The 17,458-nt window shown below is 36.6% G+C and overlaps 1 protein-coding gene across 6 annotated transcripts in view; it reads left to right on the top strand.

Moving 5' to 3' along the window:
* Positions 1-17,458, top strand: part of LOC309608222 (uncharacterized protein) — a 278,913-nt gene that overhangs the window by 228,483 nt on the left and 32,972 nt on the right. For 3 of the 6 annotated variants that reach the window (XR_014232735.1, XR_014232736.1, XR_014232738.1), the window contains exon 3: positions 729-8,589. The exons of 2 other annotated variants lie outside the window; for them this stretch is intronic. The gene's annotated coding sequence lies outside the window, so the exon portion shown is untranslated. Of the gene's footprint in view, positions 1-728; positions 8,590-10,465; positions 12,125-17,458 lie in introns of those variants that run through there. One more of the 6 variants, XR_014232739.1, reaches the window with a different exon arrangement.

Raw genomic sequence — 17,458 nt, 5'->3', positions numbered from 1 at the left:
GTAGAAAAAGATTAAACAGCCCTATGTTGATTCAGCCAGTAGCAAAGTCCTACTGCCTTTGTTTGAAAAATATTGATTGAAGTTGATAGATGGACTTCATGGATGGAAAGAGAAACAGATTATGGGAACTGGACAGGTCTACTCATGAAGCTAGGCTCATTCATTAGTAAGATGTAAATAACGTTGCACTGTTTATATATGCTGCCTAGTTTGATTCAAATATATTTCTAATATTTTTTTCTGAGTCTTTCCATTTACACTACACTGGAAAAATTTATGCTGAGGTATTACTTATATGTCTAGAAAATAGAGGAGAGGGGTTAACTGTGCATTCAGTTGTCCCTTTAAGCCAGTTAAATACTACCCCTGGGAGCTGTTCATTCATCAACACACATCTCATTTTGCCATTTCATTTGACAACACTGGGGAAAATGTAAGCAATTTAACTTATTAATATAGCTGCCGTGACATTGGGAGTAAAGACGACATATCATTATTACTCTTTATGTACCAAATCAACCAATATCCGTATATTATGGAGCATCTACTATGTCCAGAACACTGTGCAGACACGGGGGACAATAAAAAGTGACATTGAAAGTGGGCTGTGTTTAGTAGGGACCCATGCACGCCTAATACTCACATCAAAACCCCATCTCGGCTCTTAAGGAAATGAGAACCTAAAATCCAGATTGGAATCTTCAGTTTTATGTATCCTTTCTCCCCAGCATACGGTGTCATTCTCCACCGCCAAGGAGAAGCAGGGGATGGAGGCCATTAACTTCAATTCGGTCTAAACCACGCTGTCGATTTCTCGTGCCTCATTTGTGCATTGAAAGCCTGACCACAAGGGGATGTTTAGAGAAGTGGCAGGAATGATTTTCTCATCATAAGTGGTAAAAGGGGTTTTATAAGATGCTTTCACTTTGTAAACAGGTATGTATGTGATGGAGCTTACAGAGCATTCCTGAGTTAAGTCCACCCCTGTGATTGCTGCTTTGTTTAAATTTCCACTCCACCATGTGGGAAAGAATGGCCTCCTGTTTACAAAAGCTACTTGAGCTATTGTAAAATCCTGGTCTGACTGAGCGATCTGACAAAAAATGAGAAACACCAGAGAACGAGTTTACTGGGTAGTTAAGAGGGGAGTCTTTTCCCATCTCACGCATCTTATAGCATCTCTAACTTCAGAGCGCCTTAGGCAAAAGCACTGGAGAGGTGGGGGAAGGGAATCTGGTAACCAGCTTTTCCTTCTAATGCCTGCACAAGCCTTAATGGCATCCCAGACCATCCTCTACCTTTATTGTTCCCTCCATACTCACCCCCAAAACTATGCTCTATCTCTGGGCACACCTAGGAGGGGGTTCTGGCTCTCTGGAAGGACTTAACTGATAGAGATGCTCTTGACCATGTGGATGTCTGGGAAGAGACAATGGCCTGGAAAAGGAGCCAAGCAAAGGCCAAGGGGATGCTGATGTTGGAGACGGTTGAGAGTCTGAGATGACACATCTGACAAGTGAAGTTTGCGTGAATTTAGATTTCTTCTTTATTAATTCAAGTTTTTGGTGGATGACCAGCAAAGAGTAAAAGTTCGAGGAGCACAGACAGAGGACAAGCTAGTTGGTGAAGTTTCTGTGGCAGATGAGAGATGCAACATAGTTTAAGTTCAAATATTTACCAATCATTTAATTTAATAAACACTTGAATAGAGCTTAACTGGTGCCATGCTCTGTTCTAAGCACTCCCCAAATATTGACTAATAGCAACTTTAGGAGATCAGTTCAGTTATGACTTCTATTTATAGGGAGGAAACTGGTGAATTAAGAAGTTCAGTAGCTTCTCCAAGGCACATGGGTAGAAAGTTGCAGAGGCAGAATTTGAACTGGGCAGAGTGCCATGTGCTCTGAATCATTATGCGATGGACCAAGGAGAGCCACTTAACCAAAAGTTAGGGGATGGATCTTGAGTTCAAGGAGAACAGAGACAGTTTTTCCAGGACTCACCATTCTAGGCAAATTAGCTCCGCTTTGGACTTGGGAATGGGAAAAGGCTGGAATTCCGAAAGGGAATTGTCAAGCATCAGAATCAGAGGGAGGAAGGTTGAAATCAGTGGTGCCTGATAAGGGGGTCCATTCAATATGAAAGTGAATACCTATCACTTATGTAATTTGCACAGACCATGAGCCCCTAACGTTTTGACCTTGGGCTGATCTCAGAGTAACTCTTATGGGAGGAACACAGCAAGACAAGTGGAATTACAGAGTAAAAACACTTTAAACCAAAAATGTACAATCTGGGAAAGAAATACCCCTCAGTGACCTAGGAGAGAAGCAGTGAGGCAGGAGCAGTGCTGGGCATTCGGGACTGCTCAGGGTCCCTTCTGGGGTGCACTTCTTATCAGCTGACTTGCCCCCAGATTTTTCTCGCCTGTCCATGCTTCCCTACTGCCTCGTCCATTCAAACTACTCTTCTAGCTACTATGGCTTCTCCCTGGTCAACCACCACTCAACCACCTCTCCAACCCTTGAGAACCTTCTCTCCTATCCACACAGCCTGAACTTGGCCTCCATGCCACCATGTCTACTTTTTAGGTATGGATACTTAAACGTGCCTTTTCTAATTTGTTACCTTAGGAAGACAGGAATTAAACTAAATCTACTGAATAAAAAGAACAAATACATGGCAGTTGGGTGAGTAAATAATAACAACAAAACAACAATGTCATTTATGCTATCATTATTACTATTACTGTTGTCATTATTATTATTTAATAGCTAAGTTTATGAACACTCCCTGAAAATTGTCAGATACATCACAGTTAACCTTTATAATAACCTTGGATGATAGGCACACTCCCCATATTACAGATGAGGAAACTGAAGCTTAAAGAATTTAAATAACTCATCGGGGTGGTAAGTGGATAAACCAGGATTTAAACTCAGATACATCTTATTTAAAAATCTTTGGTCTCAATCAATACGTTATGTTAGTTCAGATATGAATTTAATTGTAAGAATATATGCCCAGGAGACATTTGTTGTTAAGGGAATTTAATATTTCTATGTGTATGAACCTAATTTTCACCATTGCTAAGATGATGATGGGAATTATTTAGATTCAAATTAAACACTTCCTGGAACTATAAAGTGTAAATAATTACACCATACTAAGACAGTGGATTGATAATGGCTATGAAAGGCAGATAATGAAAGTTCATATACTTCTGACTCACGTCTACATCTATCATCATTAAGTTACAACTTGCCTGAGTGAATTGGCAAGTCATTCATAACCAGTCAATTAATACACTGTAAATCCTTGTGCAGTCCATACACCCCCAAGTACTACTGTAGACAAAACAGACAAATAACAAATTTTAATGGCGTATGAGACTAAGAATGAACAGTCAATGAGTTGGGGGAAAAGGAAGGAGAACAAACTTACAAAAAGGGTTTCCTAAGCAGCTTGTTTAATAAACTAGTCAAAACTTTGGAAAGAAAGGGGCAACTGATTTAACTAATTCATAAGAAAATTTTGAGATATTTTCAGTTGTTATCTGATTTAATAAATGAGAAATTCTCAACTTCATAGTTTTCTTGCCAGTAATTGATATTAATTAACTCTGAAGAACTCAACTGATCACTGTATAGTTTGCCTTCTCCTCAAATTTAGAAAATTCTTTGGATGGTTCTATTTCAACTCAAAATTTGCATACCCCATGATTTTTGTTTTTATTTATTTATTTTTTAGAGTTCAAGAATAAAAATTCTATCACTCAAAGTAGAAACTTATAAAATCCAATGGGGATTTTAAGAAAAATGATTTATAGCCATACCTTTAATTTTCTGGAGCAGAACTTGAAGTCTTTATTCAGTACTTTTCAGAGACCTCATGCCAAAGGTCATTTACCTGTGTTCAGCCCAGCTCTCTTACTGGTTAATCACCTACCAATAAACTTGACTTCCTTAACCAAAGGCTGAGACATATCAGATATAGGCTCCAGAAATCAGCAACAGCAAATAAGCCATAACTGCTTGCTTCTGTAGTTTGCCAAACTGAACCAAATCTAGCAAAGCCCCTGCTTCCCTGGTAACAACCATTTTTGCTGGCCACTTTTCTCCTATCTCCCCTCTTTGGAGTTGTGTAAAATGCCTTTCAAAACAGAAATTAGTTTTCAAATTGTTTTCTGCCAAATCCAGTAAAGCTAACAAATCTTGACTGATGCCTACTAAGGACAAATGGTAAGAGTAACATGTGAATCCGAAGATTTTCAAAAAGAGATTTCTCAATTAGCACGTGGTCCTCTTTTCTTCCAGCAGGTAGTAAAAAGAGAAACATCTAACAGGGTGGGTTCATATCTCACCAAATATCAAGCAGACCAAAGTTACTTGTGAGAATCTCGGCTTCCCTTGAAGTCTGGGAGAGATCTTGTAAGTTTCCCTCCTGGGCACGGGAGAGAAAACGCTCTTTTTCCCAGGGAGAAGTGAAGGCCCCGGTGAATGCGGTTTTGCTCAGGGCTCACTCTGGGGCAGGCAGGCGGCCAGCCATCGTGTAAGGCACAGTGGATGTGCAGAGTGCCGCTTGAAGCATGCAGCGAAGGGACAGACAGGGACAGATCTGGAAGCTGCATGTGGAACGTTAGTCCCTGCAATTCTAAACTCTGTTTATTTGATTCTTAAAATCCTCTTCTGAAAATGTGGTGAGTCATTGGCCTTGATCTTGGCTTGTCTGCTGGTATTCTGTGAAGCTGCTTCAATCATGGAGGAGCAAAGGAATAAGTGCCATTTTGGTTTTAATTAAATTTTGAAAAAGATTCAACCATATCCTGCTTCTTCCTTCCATCAGGGATCCTGCAATTATTAAATTAGGCTGGTGGTGTCTACTTTCAGAATCTTGAATTTTTACCAACAGATAATTTCTCTTTTCTGTTGTTGGATATTTTCTTGGTGCATTTTACGGCTCTCATCTTTGGCACAGCTAATCTGGTTTTCTTCAGCCACAGTTCTGCTTGTTAATCCATTTATGGATTTTTACATAGTTTCTCCTTGGATGGTGGGTGAGTGTATTACCTCGGAGGTTTTTTTTTTTTTTTCGAGCCATTTAGTAGAGCTTGTTCCTCTTTTTTTATGTCTATAGTATGTGTTTGAACCCCTCCTGCCTGCTAGCTTTTTGAAAATTTATTTCAGGTCCTGGCTGGGATGACATTAGATGAAGATATTCACACAATGAACACATTTACAGAAAGTTGAGTATATTCAAGCTGATTTACTTACCTTTTTAAAAAAGTGATTTTTCTTTTTGGCTTGAAATTTATCTACACATTAAATATCTTTTTCTATGTCAAATACCCTTCTAAACACACGTATGTACACATACATACTGAAAAATATGATACCTTTTTTTAATTCTACCAAATGTTTAAAGAATTAAGACCAATTCTTCTCAAACTCTTCTAAAAGAACAGAAGAGGAGAAATTCTATGAGGCCAGCATTACCTTGATGCTAAAGCCAGACAAAGAAATCACAAGAAAACTACAGGCCCATATCCCTTATGAATAGAAATGCAAAAATCCTCAACAAAATACTAGCAAACTGATTTCAACAGCATATTAAAAGGATTACACCACTCGACTGAGTGGGATTTATCCCAGGAATATATGGGTGGTTCAACATACAAACATCAATCAAAGTAATACACCACATTAATAGAATGAAGGAAAAAAAAATCCTGTGATCATCTCAATTGATGCAAACAAGCATCTGACAAAATCCAACACTCTTTCATGATAAAAACACTTAACAAACTAGGAATAGAAGGGAACTTCCTAAACATGATAAAGGGCATTTATGAAAAACCCACAGCCATATAACATGACACTTACTGGTGAAAGAGTGAAAGCTTTACCAATAAGATCAGGAACAAGACAAAGATATCCACTCTGGCCACTTCTATTCAACACTGTACTAAAAGTACTAGCCAAAGCAGTTAGGCAACGGAAAGAAATAGAAGCCAATCAGATTGGGAAGGAAGAAGTAAAATTATCTTGGTTCACAGATAGCATGATCTGTGAGAAAATCCAAGGCATTCACCCCCAAAACTCCCAAACTATTAGAGCTAATCAGTGAATTTAGAAAAGCTTCAGAATACAAGATCAAAATACAAAAATTGTTTGTATTTCTATAAACGAGCAATGAAAAATCCAAAAATAAAACATTTCCACTTATAATAGCATCAAAAAAGAGTAAATTTAACCAAAGAAGTACATTTGCACTTGTAATTGAAAATTGTAGAACATTACCAGATGAAATTTTTAAAGAGCTGAGTAAATTGAAGCATATTCTGTATTAACAGATTGGAAGAGTTAATATTGTCGAGATAGCAATACTTCCCCAATTGGGCTATACATTCCCTATAATATCTATTAAAATTCCAAAATATCTTTTATACAGACATGGACAAGCTGATTGTAAAATTCATGTGGAATTGCAAGGAAACCTGAAGAGCCAAAACAATTTTGAAAAAGAACAAAGTTGGAGGATTCACATTTCATAATTTCAAAACTCACTACAAAGTTACAGTAATCAAAACAATGTGATACCAGCATAAGGATAGACATATAGGTCAATAAAATAGAATTAAGAGTCCAGAAATAAACTCATATATCTATGGCCACTTGATTTTTAACACAGAAATCAAAACCATTCATTGGGGAAAGAATAGTCACTTCAACAAATCATTCTGGGACAATTGGATATCCATACACTAAAGAATGAATTTGGACACTTATCTCAGGCCTCATATAAAAGTTAACTCTAAATAGATCCATGACTTAAATATAAGAGCTAAAAATACAAAACTCTTAGAAGAAAACATGGGGATACAAATTCATTACCTTGCATTTGGCATATTCTTAGCTATAACACCAAAAGTACAAGCAAGAAGATAAAAAATACATAAATTGGACTTCATCAAGATTAAAAACTCTTGTGCATCAAATGATACTCTTAAGCAAGTGAAAAGACAACCAATAGGATGGCAGAAAATACTTTTAAATCATATATCTGAATGAGTCTATCATCCAGAATATATAAAGAACTTTTACAACTCAGCAAGAAAGACAACTCAATTTTAAAATGGGCAAAGGGCTTAAATAGACACTTCCCCGAAGAAGATACAAATGGCCAACAAGCATAAGAGAAAATGCTCAACATTATTAGTCTTTAAGGAAATGCAAGTCAAAACCATAAATTGATACCACATTACGCTCTCTAGAATGGTTAGAATAAAAAAAGTGAAAATAACAAGTGTTGTCAATGGTTTAGAGAAATTGGGATCTTTATACATTGTTGGTGAGAATGTAAAATGGCTCAGCTGCTGTGAGAAGCAGTTCAACTGTTCCTCAAAAAGTTAAATAAAGAATTACTATATGACCTAGTAATTCCACTCCTAGATATATATCCAAGAGAATTGAGAACATATATTCAAACAAAAATATGTACACAAATTATCATAACAGCATTATTCATAATTGCCAAAGGGTGAAAAATGATATCCAGCATTTCTTGAATGGGTAAACAAAATATGACATATTCATACAATGGACTACTATTCAGCCATAAAAAGGAGTAAAGTACTTATACATGCTGAACCTTGAAAATATTAGGCTAATTGAAAACTCACCCCAAACTCACATTTTTGTAGGATTCCATTTTTATGAAATGTCCAGAATAGGCAAATCTTTAGAGACAAAAAGTAGAATAGTGATTGGCAGTGGCAGAGAGCAGGGGAAAATGCAGAGTGACTGGTTAGTGGGTATTGGGCTTCCTTTAGGGATGATGAAAATGTTATTGAACTAGATAGTGGCGATGGTTGTGCAGCGTTGTGAATGTACTAGAAACCACTGACTCGTACACTTTAAAATGGTTAAGATGGTGAATTTTATGTTATCTGAATTTTACCTCAGTTAAAAAAATTATAACAGGGTACCATTCTCAGGTAGTTCACAGTCTAGTTGAGAAGGAGATAGAACAAACATACATCAAAAATCCAGTAGAGGCATTCCTTACTTTCTCTGGCAGCATGGAACCATAATATGTCTGTGCAAGCTGAAATTATGCAGAGATCTTTTGATTTTTTATTTTTCAGCTTTACTGGAGTATAATTGACAAATAGAAATTGTATCTGTTTACGGTATACATCTTGATGATTTGATATATTTGTACATAGTAGGATGATCACAGTCAAGGTAGTTAACATGTCCATCAGTTCACACTGGTTGCCTTCTGGGGCGGGGGGGTGATGAGAACACAAGATTTACTCTCCTAGCAAATTTCAAGTATACAATACAGTACTGTTAATCATAGTCACCATGCTGTAAGTCAGAACTTATTTTTCTCGCAAAACCGGAAGTTTGTACCCTTTGACTGACATCTCCCCATTCCCTCTTCCTCCAGCCCCTGGCGACAATTTCCTTTGGATAAATACTCAGAAGTGGGATTGCTGGATCACATGGTAGTTCTGCTTTTAATTTTCTGAGGAACCTCCATACAACTTTCCATAACGGCTGTAACAATTTATAGTCCCGTCAGGTGTGTACAAGGGTTCCCTTTTTCCCACAGCCTTGCTAATACTTATTTTCTTTTGTCTTTTTGATCATGGCCATTCTAACATGGATGAGGTGATTTTTCTTTGTGGTTTTGACTTGCATTTCCCTTACGATTAGTGACGTTGAGCACCTTGGAAAAAGTTAATATTCCATAGCATTAAAACATTTTGTTAAAATGTTAAGAACTCTTGTACTGTATAGAGAAATAAAAAATTAGAAAAAATAACAGTACAGTGTAATAGAAAACGTTAAAAAGATTAAAGTGTTTTATTTCTTTACAAAACAAGTATCAAGAGTGGTTTGGGAATGCTTGCTTGTTCTCTTAGCATAACTTCTGTTATGGAGTGAGGACCCATCTTTTCTATGCCTTTGCAAATTTTCATGCTGTTTTCTAAGTTTGGATCAGCTTCTGATATTTTATCCTCTGCATTTTCAAAGTTATAAGATACCTGTGCAGCTTTTTCCCTTTTTTTTGCCAGTATTTTCATGCTTTTCATCACAACTGTTTTCTTCATTTATATCAATACGGTCATTTTCACAAAATTCCCCTGGCTGCATAGCTAATAGAATCTCTTGAAATACAGCAGTGTCAGTATTCCCAGGATTTCTTCTAATTTCATTTACATCTGATTCTAGCTTTATTTCTGATGTTACCACTTTTCATTTCTTTGCTACATTTTCATTATTGTTGACCAATTCCCTCTTTGGTTTTCCAATTTGTGTAAAACGTCACTTGGTTTTCTCCCTGAGAGACAAGGAATCAACACAACTACACGCTTTTCTGTCTTTTTGTAAACTGATAACAGTGACCAACCACCAGCGGACTCTGAAGGAAATGATGAGGTTTGCCACTGATCATGATGCATATCTGTTATGTACATATTGATCTGTAAACTAGAGCGTGAGCAGCAAAGTTTTACTTTTCCCAGTTACTTACAGTTAATATGCCACGTAGCTGAAATTGGAACCATATTGTTGGGGAAATTGGTGCTGTTTAACTAAACCATGATCATCGTAATGATCATATTGGTGTATACTGGAGTCAAGCAAAGTGAGGACTACACATACTAAAATTGTGCAGTATTGGGTAACATTGCAATAGAAATTTAGAGATTGGACTCATGATGACTTGCATTTGTTTAAGGATTAAGGTGTTCTTTTAGGCTAACAGTTATGAACATAAGCTATGAAGGAGGGAAGAAGCATAGCATAAGTGTGTCAATGAGCAGGTTTACCTGAATATAGCATAGAAAGTACAGTCTTACCGATGGCTAGGCAGGAAGAGGACAGTCTGTGACAGGGCTTGAGATTTAAGCAGAATTGTAAACTGGAAAAAAAAAAATCTATTGAAATGAAAAATTGTGATTTATAGAGGAAGAAAACCTGAGATTTTCTGCTCTTTGTTCACATTCCATTTTTAATCTTTGGCAAGTCATGGGCATCCGCTTCCTTATTTGCAAAATGAGTGTAATTGTACTTAGTGCAAATGGCTGAGTATAAAGATTCTTGAAAGTGGGAAAAATACTTATGACTGTGCCCATTCTGCAAACATTCACTGAATGCCTGCTTTGAGACAGGAACTGGCCTAAATATTTCTGTTCGAGAGAGGATAAGACATTGTCTTATGCTGTAAGGGTTGGGAGATGGGAGGAGGGAATAGTTGAATAAACTAAAAATTACCCAACAATCTGGTAGATGCTGGAAAGGAGGTAATAGTGAATAGTTGAACAGGAAGCAATCCTGATAAAATATCGCAGCATTTTAGGAAGAATTCTGTGGCAATTCTTGGCAGGATGAATTGAAGAGGATGGATGTCTAATGTTAGTGAAGAGGTAATAGCTCCCCTTTATTGGTCCCAGGTCTAGGGGGAAACCACTGGAGTGAGGCACTGAAGTGGAATAGAGGAAACGTCTGAAGTCAAGAAAGTCAAGATTCTGAAGGACCAGAATGTCTCATGAATCATCTACGTATAAAACTCCTAAGAATGATGGCAGGATTCATCCTCATTTATAAAGATACCCTACATGGAAATAGGTCCTTGATAATTCAGGGGATTGACTTCAATCTTTGATTAGTTATTATAGCCTGGAAGATCGATTTCCAAGAAGCATCAAGTGTTCATTACCTGTAGCAAGTTGTATCTATGCTTCTCAAACTTTAATGTGCATAAAAAAATCACCTGGAATCTTGTTAAAATGAAGAAGCTGATTCAGGAATTCTGGAGTGGGACCTGGGATTCTGTATTTTTAAAATCTCCCAGGTTGGCTGCACCTGAGTAACAAGGTATGACATTTTTCAGTGAGAGCTTCAAGTTGAATAACTTATTCTCCTCAAATCCCATGACTGTGGTCATAATTTGGAAAGTAGAGGAAAAAGCACTTTGTCTCTTATTCTGATACAACATAATTATCATAATTTTGTGAGTAATAATTTCTCCTTAAAGTTGTCATCGTACTATAATAAAAGGTTTTATTTTCTAATTTTTGCCTAACATAGAAGTTTGTATCATAAACTTTTCCATGTTATTACTTAAACATTTTTATTATGTGTTTAATATTCTACTGGGCATCATAGTCTCTTAATTTTTAAGCTATTATTGAACATTTGTATTGTATCAGCTTTTGCCTGTTGGTAAAATAATGGCAGCCTATGAATATCTGTGTATATTTTAAGTATTTATGGAATTTCTTTACTCTAGAATAAATTCCCAGAAATGGGAACTGATGAAAGGTGTGGGCATAATTATGATTCTTCTTTCTTATTGCCAAATTAGATTAATTGGCTATTGTGTTCCTCTACCTGCAATAGTAAGTGTATTTATGGATACTATAACCTTTTAAATGTTTGCTAATTTAATGGGTGACAATTTATAACCTGTTTTATTTTAATTCGCCTACAACTCTTTGATTACCACAAAGGTAGGTGGTTTTTGCACTGGCGGTGTAGTAGGAGAACAAATTTCGTGAGCTCTGGAGTCAGACCACTTAAGTTCAAGCCCTGACTGCCAATTCTAGATGGTATTTTTGAGGAAGTTACTTAACTTCTCTGTGATTTTTTTTTTCCCTGCTTCGCAAAATCTAAATATTTATGGCATCAATGTCCCGCGGATGTTTTGAATATTAAATAGGATAACATTTGTAAAGACCTAAAAATAGTGTTTAGAGCATACAGATGGTCAGTAGTTAGCAGTAGTAGTTATATTTTCAGTTGTGAATGGTCTCTTTGTACTCTTTGCTTGTGGGCATTTGTTACTGAAAATGTTAATACTAATTAATAATTAGACGTCAAGGATGGAAGCAATGGTTTAGATTTGTACTGTCCTATATTGTGTCCATTAGTCACAAGGGACAATTTAATTTAATTAATTAAATTTAAATAAAATAAAAGTTATGTTCTTCAGACATTTTAACCACACATCAAGTGGCAGTAGCCCCATATGTCTAGTGGCTATTGCATTGCACAGTGCAGATTTACAGAACATTTTCTTTATCACAGAATGTTTTATGGACAGTGTCTTTTGAATCGTGAATTATCCAATTGTTTGCCTTAAATTCCCACTTCATTTTATTTCTATAGTTTTGGCATTTATTGCTCTGTTATTTGAGATTTTCAGATGTATTTCTTTACTTTCTTAAAGTAACTCTAGTAATGATATAACAAAATCATCCAGAAGAGGTGTCAGGAATGGGAATTTATGCTATGTTTGGATAAGTACAATCAAGGGAAAACAAAGTGCTCGAAATGTTTTACAATTTTTATAGAGATTGTAATGGAAAGAATTTCATAAACCAGATAACTTTTCATTTATTATTTTTCCAATAATAGACCAGGTATAAGAATCTTAATTTCTTGAAATAGTTAAAATTATTTTGTTTTTCTGTTATTCGTATATTATTTATAATTATCAAATAGTGGTTTCTTACATATAGTTAACACATAACCAACTTTACTGGGCAGCAGAACATTGATATTGATAGTTGGAATCTAACAGGCTACTAATATGTTATTCTCTTTTCCTTATACTAACTTTACTTGCTGAACAACTTGAGGTAGCAGACAAAATAGTAATACATAATAAATTGAATAAAAATTGAAAAGATGAAAATAAACAAAAATAGAATACTTAAAATTTTTGGTCTTATAATTCTTACTAGAATTCTTGGTGTTGAAAAATGGATCATTTACCACTCAGAGAACATTTACATACATTTGAAATGAAATCCTGACCTCTAAAAGTGATTTCATGAATCATATGGCTTCCATATTGTTAGAAGCATATATATTAGGAAAAAGTAGAATGCCAGGAGTAAAAGGGAAATGCTATAGGGATTCAAAGGAGGAAGCTAGCCAAGTCATTTGAGGGAATCAAAAAGTGATATATGGACAGGTTAACATTAGAAATGGACCTTAAAGGATGGGGAACACTTTCTTAAGAAATTTAAGAATATTCTTATAAACACATGAATTTTCATATATTTGATGTGTTGCAATCCATTTCAGATATTATCCTTTTTGACTGTCTGGAGCCCCATCTTTGGCCTGTAGGGACCCTTCATGTTGCTCCCGTCTCCTAGAACATGACTCAATTAGTTTTTCATGGCTTCCTTGCTTTTTAACAAAATGTCCAGACTTATCTTAAATATGTCCAGCCCTAGACTTGGAATCATAACGGGCAACATTTAAACAAGAATCTGAGATATTGGGGAAAAGTTTTGGAAGTTAGATGAAAAGCCATGAGCAAAGGCATTTATAAATGTTGAGGGAGGGGTTGAGGTTGTAAAATGCTTCTGTAGGTCTACCCAAAGGAGTGGAGAGTGGGTGGATGGAAGATGGCATGGTTGTGGGGAACTGGTTCTAAAAACTGTAGGCAGTGATGAATTGTCTTATCATTATCATTTAACATTTTTAAACAGATGGATGACTTGATTGCGATTGAATTTTAAGAAGGCAGATTTAAATATGGTATGTTAGATGAGAAGAAACTGCAAAGAAATTAATTACAAGGCTATTACAATAAATGTGATGAAAGCTGAGGAAAATTGCAGCAGAACTGGACAATATTGTATAGATGTCAGGGATATTCTAGAAGTAAAATCCACAATACTTGGCTACCGATTAAATACAGGAGCTCAGCAAAACTAGGAGTCAAAAATATTACTGAACTTTGGAGCCTGGGAATATTGTCCTTCAACAGGTGTAGGAAGATCAAGAAGGACAATTGGATTTGTGGGAACACGGTTGGATTTGGGACACATCAAGGTAGATTAGGTATCTAAATTTAAATGTCCAGAAGGCAACTAGAAACTTACGTCTACAGTTAAGGAGGGAAAAGAGAGAGAGATTTGGTAGTCTTTGATATGGAGATTGCAATAAATCCATAGAAGAGGATATTAATTTAAGAGATTGTACCAAGAGAGGAAAAGATGGCTTATTAGAGGATCTTGCACAGTCCTTATCATTTAAGGAGAAGGAAAACTGTAAGGATTTGTTGAAAGGGACTAAGAAAGAGACTGCATAGAGTTAAGAGGAATGAAGATTGGTAGCATGAAAACTAAGAAATGAGGAATTCTCAAGGATGAGACAGTACTCAACTGAAGGTTAAATAGAAGAGGAATTGGGAAAAGGCATTTTATTTTGCAATTGTGTAGTCATCGACCAATGAAGGGTACACAATATAAGTGGAAAACCTCAAACGTGGGGATGTCTAGGAATGGGTGTTCCTTGGGTTAAGAGGTTGAAGTCTGGAAATCCTTATAGCCAAACAGGACGTCCCAGATGCAGCTGGGAGGGTTTATTATAAGAGAGCCAGGAAGTAGGCAAAGCAGCAGCCAAAGGCTAGATTTGAGATGTCAACAGGTGATCAAGAGCTACAGGCAAGGTGGACATGGTCAGAGCACCGAGGCAAGGAGCAGATAGGCTAATAAATATCAAGACCTGAGACATATTGTCAGGTGACATGACCAGAAGTTCTTTAGTTGTCTTTTAGTGCCACTTCTCAATAGGAGCTCAGGGCTCTTAAACACAGTCCTGGAAGTGGTGGAGAGGAAGTCTGCAATAAATGAGATGAAACAAGCTGGAATGAGCAGGTCTGAGTACTTTTGCAAGAAGTTTTTAGTGAAGGGAAGGGAGAGTGACTTCAGAATGAAAAAGGATCAAGAAAAGACTTTTTATGAGGTTACAGGAGAGTTGAATATGTTTATAGGCAGAGGAAAAGGATTCTGGAAAAAAAGGGGGATGTAAAGATGGAAGCAAGAGGAAATAAGTTTGGAGACAGAAGTAAAAACAGCAGCAAACAGAAAAACATAACCCAAACCAATTTAATTTTCCAGGCATCAGGCACTATTTTCTCATTTGGTTTCTGAGATTCTATGGTGTTTGTTATGCCACAGGATCTGATTTATGCGTAGATGCAGTTTATTTTAGTAGAATTGACTGGCAACTGGCTCAGATTCCAGGGGAAATACAGCAGGATTTTCATTTGCCAAGATATCACCAGTCGCTCCTTATTTTCACTTTGGACAGTGGTGATGGTGGATTTGCATGAGGCGCCATACTTTCTTACTCAATTTCCCCTGTAGATCATGGGCATGAATTTTTTTTATAGTTGCTAGAAACTTTAGTACACTCTAAGGCCACGGAAGAGAAAAAAGGGAACCATCCTTATTTGAGTCTGAGTATATAAACTGACCTCAGTAGCGTGATGTCTTACCACCCGTCTGCTTTTCACTGGTAAGGGGGAAGGTTTATTTTCAGGATCACACTTTAATGACTCAATATCTTTAATATCAACCAGAATCATTATTCAGCTGGTACACAATCCCAAATTTAACTAATTAATTAAAAGTTATACTCATTTCTATGAATCATATATTCCATAGAGAACTTCACATATTATTCTTCTTGACACTGGATTTTGACTTACCCATCTGAGAAATGGCTGTCTCCAGTTAGGTTGAAATATTTACCTATCTAGTTAGAAAGCAGAGTTCATTTGGCAAGAACGCAAATTCAGGAAAATATTTTCATGAACGGGAATTATTATTTTTTCTTAAATTTGACTTCCCATATGCCAGATGTTTCTATTCTGAGAGTGTGTGAGAGGAAAAACTCTCCTTATTTTATTTGTTTTTCCACCAGCACAATTATATGCATTCCAGGAGAATCCTGGTATTGGAAATTACTCAATGGAAAGATAACAGTTGTATAAATTTTCCCCAGCAGGTATAAAATATCCATTGAGGAAGGTGAGGACCTCAGACACCTTTTAAACTATCTGGTAATCTGCAGGAACTCACAAAGGATATAAACATCAAGGCTTGAATGGAGTAGTCTTATCTCCCACTCACTTTGTTCATTTCTTTCCAGTCATTTTCAGCGGAAGCTGCCAGTGAGGTTAATTTCTTGACTGTTCTGTCAAATGTTAGGCTCTAGTACACATACTTGTGTATATAAGAACAACTGTTTTTTAATAACCTGCCAAGAAGCTATAATCTTCCATTGCGGTCCCCTTGGGATTTAATTAGAATGGTTTTCCACAGCCTGACATGTTTATGGGGCATAGGTAAAGAGACAGTTCATAAAACTGTCAATTTTCTGAGAAATTAAAGAAAAATTGGGCTGCTTAGTGCTTCGGCAATTCTGTGCTGCTGATACTAGCACGGCAAGCAATGAAATCAAAGGAAACATAACGAGATACTGATGCATTAGGTATGGGCGGGTTAAAAATAATGTACAAGGGCATTTGTCAGTTTGAATGCATAAAGAGGCAAGTGGAGAAAGCAAAACATAAACTGGGGTAGCCTGACTTTGGGGTGTTTGGGGTTCAGGACGTGAATACGGAACCACAACTTATTTGCATCTGGAAGATTTATCATTTTGCTTAATAGGCAAGATCAAGAAATGAATTCTAGGGTAGAGGGTGGGTTGTAGAGTCTCCCTAGGGGAATGGTAATGTGGTGAGCAGTGCTTTCATTTGGGGATTCTTCATTTAAACTATCTTTTGCTTCTTTAGGTAAAAGTTATTAGTCTAACATAGACTCTGTATCGAGAATTAAGTCTGTGGAAACAAGTGAAGCCAACATATCTTGGCCAGACCTCTTTGTGCACTCTGTCTTTAATAAAGGTGTTCACTCTCTTTTCCAGGCTCTAACTGTGGCAGGTGTTCTTGACCAGGACCCTGAATTAGCTCAGGCATAGCACCTGACCTGCAGTAGGAAACAGACCCATCTGACAGTACCACGAGATCTTAAGTATTAGGCACAGCCAAGGAATGTTAAGATTACCAGGGTTGGGGAGGGAAGGATTGGGAATTTGGGACTGGCAGATACAAACTATTATATATAGGATGGGTAAACAACAAGGTCCTACTGTATAGCACAGGGAACTATATTCAATACCCTGTGATAAACCATAATGGAAAAGAATATGAAAAAGAATGTATATGTATAACTGAGTCACTTTGCTGTACAGCAGAAATTAACACAACATGGTAAATCAACTATACTTCAATAAAATTTTTAAAAAAAGATTACCAGGGTAAGAGCTAATATTCAAGGAGGGCCTACTTTATTCTCAGAGACTGTGTTGGTCAATTTTCATGCATTTCTCTATATAATTCTCCCAACTGCCTTCTGATGTATGTACTATTGTTCTCATTTTACACATGAGAAAAAGGACACTTAGAGGAGTTAAGCAGCCTGTCCAAGGTCATCTAGCCAGTGAGAGGCAGAGCTAGGATCAGGGGATCATTATCTACGCTCTTTTCATGATATCATGTTGCCTTTAAAAGTACTATAAAATGGTGGAGTACGTACAAAATATGAGTTTTGGAAGAAGAGGAAATCCAACATTGA

The sequence above is a fragment of the Balaenoptera borealis genome (assembly GCF_965194805.1).
Source record: "Balaenoptera borealis genome assembly, chromosome: 12".
Taxonomy (NCBI): domain Eukaryota; kingdom Metazoa; phylum Chordata; class Mammalia; order Artiodactyla; family Balaenopteridae; genus Balaenoptera; species Balaenoptera borealis.
Note: the sequence above shows the minus strand (reverse complement) of the source record. Positions and strands in the feature narration are given on the sequence as shown.